Source organism: Macrobrachium rosenbergii, chromosome 8 (assembly GCF_040412425.1).
Source record: "Macrobrachium rosenbergii isolate ZJJX-2024 chromosome 8, ASM4041242v1, whole genome shotgun sequence".
In the NCBI taxonomy this organism is placed as follows: domain Eukaryota; kingdom Metazoa; phylum Arthropoda; class Malacostraca; order Decapoda; family Palaemonidae; genus Macrobrachium; species Macrobrachium rosenbergii.
In genome coordinates, this window is record NC_089748.1 from 38,478,402 (window position 1) to 38,487,345 (window position 8,944).

The following is an 8,944-nucleotide window of genomic DNA, read 5'->3' on the forward strand; positions in this document are numbered from 1 at the left end:
TTGCTTGTTACGTTTTTTTTTCTGAATAATAATAATAATAATGCAAATCTTCTTCACAATCCCGTGAATATGTTTATAAAATACAAAATCCACATTTATGTAAATTACTGTATTTACAAATAAAATAAATTCAGGAGCTTTCGAGAGCCTGCTCAGCTCCCGTCTTCTAGCTGAGCAGGCTCTCGAAAGCTCCTGGAATTTATTTTATTTGTAAATACAGTAATTTATTATAAATGTGGATTTTGTAATAATAATAATAATAATAATAATAATAATAATAATAATAATAATAATAATAATAATAATAATAATAAGGAGCGTATGGGAAGAAGGACTGATAAAAGTAGACGAAGACCCAGAAATATACAGAGACAGGAGAATGAAAAACAGAACAGGGGAATGGCACAACAAACCAATGCACGGACAGTACATGAGACAAAGGAACTGTCCAGCGATGAAACATGGCAACGGCTACAGAGGGGAGAACTCAAGAGGGAAACAGAAGGAATGCTAACAGCGCCACAAGATCAGGCCCTAAGAACCAGATATGTCCAAAGAACAATAGCTGGAAACAACATCTCACAGGAAGTGCAATATGAAAGACGAGACCATAAACCACACAGCAAGCGAATGTCCGGCACTTGCACAGAACCAGTACAAACAGAGGCACGATTCAGTAGCAAAAGCCCTCCACTGGAGCCTGTGCAAGGAACACCAGCTAGCTTGCAGTAACAAGTGGTACGAACACCACCCTGAGGGAGTGATAGAAAACGATCAGGCAAAGATCCTCTGGGACTACGGTATCAGCACAGATAGGGTGACACGTGCCGATTGACCAGACTTGACGCTGATTGACCAAATCAAGAAGACAGTATCACTCATTGATGTCGCAGTGCCATGGGACACCAGAGTAGGTGAGAAAGAAAGAGAAAAAATGGATAAGTATCAAGACCTGAAAATCGAAATAAGAAGGATATGGGTGTATGCCAAGTGGAGATTGTACCCATAATCAGAGGAAGACTAGGCACGATCCCATGATCCCTGAAAAGGAATCTGGAAAAACTAGAAGCGGAAGTAGCTCCAGGACTCATGCAGAAGAATGTGCTACTAGAAACAGCGCACATAGTGAGAAAAGTGATGGACTCCTAAGGAGGCAGGATGCAACCCGGAACCCCACACTATAAAAGCCACCCAGTCGAATAAGATGACTGTGATAGGTCCCCCAAAAATTGTAATAGATTAAAATAATAATAATAATAATAATAATAATAATAATAATAATAATAATAATAATTTTAGGTGTGATTTTCATCACCGTCCTCAGCATAATCAGTCATTAGTGACTTTGAATAGAATTAAAACTTCTGTATAGAAAGTTTAGATCACGTCATGACTAAGGCGGTCCCATTTCTTTATTCAGTAAAACTATATGAAAGCAAATATTGTTTTAATACTATCACAAAGGGATGTACAAGCTATCTTCATTCCACCATTTCATAATTTTTCACACAATCACATCGGGGCTGTTAGAAATAAAACATGAGGTCGTTTTAATATGCTTTTAAGATATACAACAGGCTCTGTTAAATGTAATTCCAACGTGTTTCTGTTATATGAATATTTACTAACTTATCAAAAAATAAATATAAATACATTTAGAAGCACTTCCATATAATTACTTCTTAAGTGCTGGTAAAAATAAAACACTTAAGTTGTTTTAATATTCTTCAAGATATACAACAGGCTCTGTTATATGTTTCCAAAGTGCTTCTGTTACATGAAGACTTGTTAACTTATCAACGAATACATATGAAAAATCATTTAGGAAACAAATGCACATCCATCCAGAATCAGTCACGGTTTTTAGTTATGTCTTTCTGGCTGAATGTCTCGCATTTCCTTCTCTCACTTCGCTAAAAGGTAAAAAGGCGGCTGCCCCCCTCTCTTAATCCGCCCTCTAGTCCCGCTGAGTTAACTGCATTTCCCACACCAAGTCTTTCGCTTATTTCCCCGCCCTTCGCATTCTACTTATTCAGGCGTCTAATTCTCCTTTAGGGCACTCATCTCTCTCTCTCTCTCTCTCTCTCTCTCTCTCTCTCTCTCTCTCTCTCTCTCTCTCTCTCAGTATTTCAGTGTAGAGTGGTAAAACACACACTCTCATTCTCTCAGCATTTCCACCCTCTCCTAACAATTGATTCATAGTGCAACGCTTTGAGGTTTTCCTCTTGTTACACCTTTCAAACCTTTTACCGTCAGTTTCCGTTTCAGCGCTGAATGACCACCTCTTAGGTCCCACCGCTTGGCCTCTGGCCTAAATTCTGTATTCAATCTGTCAATCAGTCAATCGACCAAGTCAGTAAATTGTTAAATAAATGAAATATCAGTCAAGCTCGATCGTCAGTGCGAGTGAAAAAGAGTTGGGAAATAAACTTTGCATCGATGTACGAGTTCTGTCGGTATTGCGATCAAAAGTTATCGAAGCGAATATGTATTGAAATATAAAAAAAAAACTTATTCTTGCTAGAGGGCTACACACGGTAAGAAATAGGTTTATATTATATATATATATATATATATATATATATATATATATATATATATATATATATATAGATAGATAGATAGATAGATAGATGGATAGATAGATTATATATTTACAGTATGTATATATATATATATATATATATATATATATATATATATATATATATATATATATATATATATATATATATATATATATATATATATATATATATATATATATATATATATATATATATATATAGAAAACAAACACAATCACCATAAAACTATAGCTTCTCATTGCAGTTGTCTCTCCAGTCCTCGCCTTTTTACAGCCTACCTTGAGTCCACGACAGTCACTTCTATAAGTTACAATAACGCTAACTCCTACTCTTAATGGGTCACTTGCTGCTAAAAAAAATTCTAGACATCTAAAATCAACAGCAGCAGATTTCAAAGGAATCATTTGGCGAGGCTTGTTCAAAAGCTACAAAAATATCTCGGAGAATCAAAAAATAAATTATACATCATGCATCCACAAAAATGTGCTATATCAATTCCAGATACAAAAAAAAAAAAAAAAGTTTGATTTCATAGCGTTTTTCGGTCCCGAATTTATTTCTGACTTCCGCACTTTCAGCAAAATCATGTTTCTGTTGCAATCGTCCCTAAGCGCTGTCATCGGCTGACATTTACTTTCGTTGCAATTCTCTGCACCAGCTGTGTTGCCCAATTTTTTAACAGCTGGTCCCTTTGCTGCATCGTTCGCAAAATAGTATCAAGCAATGCTTACAGAGTCTCTCTCTCTCTCTCTCTCTCTCTCTCTCTCTCTCTCTCTCTCTCTCTCTCTCTCTCTCTCTCTCTCTCTCTGCTGATATCAACTGATGCATTGGAAATGTAAGAGGGAGGTAGATATACAAATTCAAATACTGGGTAGTATAAACAAAAAAAATACTGGTATAAACAAATACTGGTAAGTATAAACAAAGGATAGCAACAAGATACGTGCAGTATTGTTGACACTGGAATTAGTCTATGATCATTCGACCGTATTACCTTTTTATTGCTGTTTTTAGAGCAATTTTGCGAACTAGTTTCGATGAATAAACAGCAAAAGTAAAGGTATTGCAGCTGTAAGCTCTTAGTAGACGGAAGTACTTTGCAATCCGTCATATTTTTATCTTCTAAGGATCTATGCTGGGTCGAATAGCTTTAACAAGCGTGTCCTTCCAAAGAATACGAACATCCCATTGGTATAAGTCACACTGATGGCAAAAATGGTAATGGAAACACACAGTCCAGTCCAGTTCCGACGAAAGCAGAGATGAAACTATGACTGCCAGTTTCTCTCAGAGTGAGCAGAATGGGATTGCCAGTGACGGGGATTCTCTCAGGTCGGGCAGAATGGGATTGCCAGTGACAGGGATTCTCTCGGGTTGAGCAGAATGGGATTGCCAGTGACAGGATCGAGTAGAATGGGATTGCCAGTGACAGGGATTCGTTGTCAGGGATTCTCTCAGATCGAGCAGAATGGATTGCCAGTGACAGGGATTCTCTCAGATCGAGCAGAATGGGATTGCATATGAGATATATATAAATTGAGAGAGGCAAAGTACCCTCTTCTGTTTGAAGATTAGGGAGAGAGAGAGAGAGAGAGCAAATAAAGAAAATGACATATCATGCGAGACTGTTCGATTCGTTTTAAGAAATTCAACAGTGATAATATATATAAATTGAGAGAGGCAAAGTACCCTCTCTGTTTGAAGATTAAGGACAGAGAGAGAGAGAGAGAGAGAGAGAGAGAGAGAGAGAGAGAGAGAGAGAGAGAGAGAGAGAGAGAGAGATCTAATAAAGAAAATGACATACCACGTGAGGCTGTTCGATCAGACTTGCCGAGATGGAGAGGGATGAAAATTTCCTAAAATTACAATCTGATCGACGACTCCCATTTCTTCTTACTTTATGTCTGAACATAAACATGTTTCGACCATATCCATCACAGGAACTTTCATTACTGAACGAAACAAATGGCGATGCGATAAGCAATCGTGAGTAATGTGCTGCCTGTGATTATGGATATTAGAGAAAGAATTATTATCTAATATAAAAGATTAGTTGTGCACTGAGAATGTGATGTCTGCCAAGAACCGGGATGGACAGAGATTTAGACAGTTTAATTTTTCGTTTCTTGAGGAATAAAAATGAATAAAAAATAATTTTCATGTGGATTCCTTTGCTTTTGCTAACCAAAAGATCTTATTCATTGTCATATTTTCATGGTAAAATGAGCTTCGGAATAAAGTTATTCTTCTCAATGCTATCAAGTACAGACAGCGAATTTGACACGCAGACACTGAGAATGACCAGGCGTAATAAAACCAGTAATTAGCACAGGAAAATTAATAACGCTCAAGTGCCGCTCAAATGGAAAGGAAAGGAGAGCTCGATAAGTCATTAATGAGTGCAAATGTACCGAAAACAATGAAACTGACGAGAAAAAATTCTTCCTAATTAACTTTTGGAAGTCACCTGGCGGAAGATTCTGAAATGGCTGAGTACTTAATAGTTTCGATATAGACATACGCGCATACATACACACACATATACATACACACACATACATACACACACAGAACTGGGCGAAGCCACGCTTACATACCCAGGCACACATTCACAGACACATATACATACACAAAACTAACTTTGTGGGATGACACCGTTTTAGTTAAAGACCAGAACCCAAATCGAAGACTGTTGCTTTGCGGGGTGACGCAGTTTTAGGTAAAGACTAGAACCCAAGTCGAAGGCTGTTGCTTTGTGGGGTGACACAGTTTTAGGTAAAGACTGGGACCCAAATCGACGACTGTTGCTTTGTGGAGTGACGCGGGTTTAGGTAAAGACTAGAACCCAAGTCGAAGGCTGTTGCTTTGTGGGGTGACACAGTTTTAGGTAAAGACCAAAACCCAAATCGGAGACTGTTGCTTTGTGGGGTGACGCGGTTTTAGGTACAGACTAGAACCCAAATCGAAGACTGTTGCTTTGTGGGGTGACACCGTTTTAGGTAAAGACCAGAACCCAAATCGAAGACTGTTGCTTTGCGGGGTGACGCGGTTTTAGGTAAAGACTAGAACCCAAATCAAAGACTTGCTTTGTCGGGTGACGCGGTTTTAGGTAAAGACCAGAACCCAAATCGAAGACTGTTGCTTTGCGGGGTGACACCGTTTTAGGTAAAGACCAGAACCCAAATCGAAGACTGTTGCTTTGTAGGGTGACGCGGTTTCAGGTAAAGGCCAGAACCCAAATCGAAGACTGTTGCTTTGTGGGGTGACGCAGTTTCAGGTAAAGACTGGGACCCAAATCGATGACTGTTGCTTTGTAGGGTGACGCGGTTTCAGGTAAAGACCAAAACCCAAATCGAAGACTGTTGCTTTGTGGGGTGACACCGTTTTAGATAAAGATAGAACCCAAATCGAAAATTGTTGCCTTTTTCGGGATGAACACCAGAAATCTGATGAAACTGACCAATAGATTTTGTGAGTCACCAGGAGGACAAAGCTACCTGGGTCACGGCTGGTCTCAGGGACAAGGTTACTGCTCTATTCCCTCTTACTGACCTCAGCTGACACTGGTAACCATTCATAGCTAGTTGGGACTCATGTCCCTACAATGCCTGAAGATCCAGATGAATAAATAATGAAGCAATTCTGACCTCCGTATTATTATTATTATTATTATTATTATTATTATTATTATTATTATTATTATTATTGGAAGGAAACAGACCCTCTCTTAAACAGGTCTTATTGAAAAGGATGGCTGTATTATGCGAATTTATCTTATATAGGATCTTTTCTATTTTCCTTATAATTCGCTGAGCCTGAAAAGCGAATTATAAGGAAAATAGAAAAGATCCTATATAAGATAAATTCGCATAATACAGCCTTTAAAATCCTTTTTATTATTATTATTATAATTATTATTATCATCATTATTATTATTATTATTATTCAGAAGGTGAAGAACCCAATTTATTTGGAACAAGCCCGCAGGGGCCATTGACTTGAAATTCAACCTTCCTAAGAATATGGTGTTCATTAGGAAGAAGTAAGAGGAAGTAAAGTGAAATACAGGAAAAAAAATCTTACTTATTAAATAAGAAAGAAAAGATAAATTTGTACATTAATAAATAGATAAAAATGTATTAAAATGCAAGGAGATTAGTGTTAGGGTAGAAATGAATTGCATCATCTCTCGAACTTCTGAAGTTCCGCTGCATGACATCCTCTGAAGGGAGACTGTTCCACAGCAGCCCGTAACAGGATTCGAACCCGTATTTGGGCTATCAGAACGACGTCGCGTAGACTCACTTGGTCAGTTGGGTTCACGCGACCTCGTTCTGATGTACCGGATGCGAGTTCAAATCCTGCTTCGATTATTTCTTCATTCAGATCTTCGAGTTTTGTAGTGACAAGGGAATCCAAATAGTGTTAAAGAGGGGAATTGTGGTTATTACAATTGCACACGTATCTGGTAATGTATAATATATATGTGTATGTATATATATATATATATATATATATATATATATATATATATATATATATATATATATACACACACACACGTATATGTGTGTGTATCTATGTATATGCTTTCACTTTACTCTCTCGCCGGAGTTGAATCTCACCTGCATTCTGAAAAAAATAGTAAAGAAAAAAAAGTACTTTACGACAAAGCCCCTTACTGTAAGTGAAACGCGTTTCCGATGGGCATTGAGGCATGCCTCGCACGTCTTGTAGTGATATGAGAGAGAGAGAGAGAGAGAGAGAGAGAGAGAGAGAGAGAGAGAGAGAGAGAGAGAGAAGAGCACCTGGAAATAAGAAAGATGAAGAGGAATCGGGGAGAGTGGATGCTCACGCTCCGTGAAAGGATTCCCTTTGAATTGCTGTATCGGAAATCTGTAATTGGCGGTGGATGTCAAGAAGGTGTCCTCCATACACCTCTTAGGGGCCGCAACGCCATATGGATCCTTCCTATTCTGCTCTCATCTATCCATTGGCTCTCCCTCCTCCTCCTCCTCCTCCTCCTCCTCCTCCTCCTCCACTCCTCGTTTTTCCTATCTTGCTCTCATCATCCATTGGCTATTTCTTCTCCCTCCTCCTCCTCCTCCTCCTCCTCCTCCTCCTCCTCCTCCTCCTCCTCCTCCTCCTCCTCCTCCTCCTCCTCCTCCTCCTCCCTATCTCATCTTTTCTCCAGCCAAATGTGCAAGGTGTTTATTTTTGCTTCTTAGGTATGTGAGTAATTAAAAAAAAAAACAGTCATTAACAGAGTGCGAATATTTTTCAAGGACAATTGTTCAACGCATAATGGCTCATTTAAAGAGGATATTTCTGATTAATGTTTCCAAACTATATTTTGAATTACCAATACCATGAAAATTCCAATGTATTTTTTTTTATGATTTTTATTATTGTTATTCAAAAGATGAACCCTTGAAACTTATTCAGATGGAACAAGCCCAAAGGGACCATTGACATGAAATTCAAGCTTCCAAAGAATATTGTGGTGTTCATTTGACAGAAGAGTCAGAAGGTCGCAGGAAATACAAAAAGAAGAGATATTTGTGCTTCATCACAGAATTCTGCAAACTGAGGCTAAATCTTCGTTCAGAGCGATCTGGTCACTGAGAAACTCTGTGAAATGTATCTGACTAATGATGACACTGACGAGAGAAAATGAGAAGAATAATGAGACGTCACGTCAAGCAAGTCTCACTTTCCAGCAATAGCGGAGTTATTTGATACATGTACTCGTATCTGTCGAGATTGGTGGCTTCCTCGCAATAAATTTGTGGGAACATAACTCCTGTGTCGTGCCAGCATGTTCCAAAGGCTTCTGCCACCCTAATGAACGTGAAAATATAACATCAATATGTATATACATACATATATAGAAATAATCAACACACAACCACGTGTGGAACAGAAATAAATTTCTGACTGACATCAGGATCGAACCCAGGTCTTTCAATTGAAAGGCAAGGCTGCTGCTGCTGCTGCCAACCAGGCCATAGCAGCCGTAAAAGAAGTGGCACGCACTCAGGTTCCAACTTCTTTTATGATTTGTATGGCCTGGATGGCAGCAGCCTTGCCTTTCAATTGAAAGACCTGGGTTGATCCTGATGTGAGTCAGAAATTTATTATACATACATATATATGTATACTTGTATATGTATATATATATATATATATATATATATATATATATATATATATATATATATATATATATATATATATATATATATATATATATATATATATATGGAGTCGTTTGAGAAAGTATGACAGAAAACAGGAATGACAAAGAGGAATTAATTAACGACCAGGAAAGGGAGACTGTGCCTAGATTAGGTTTA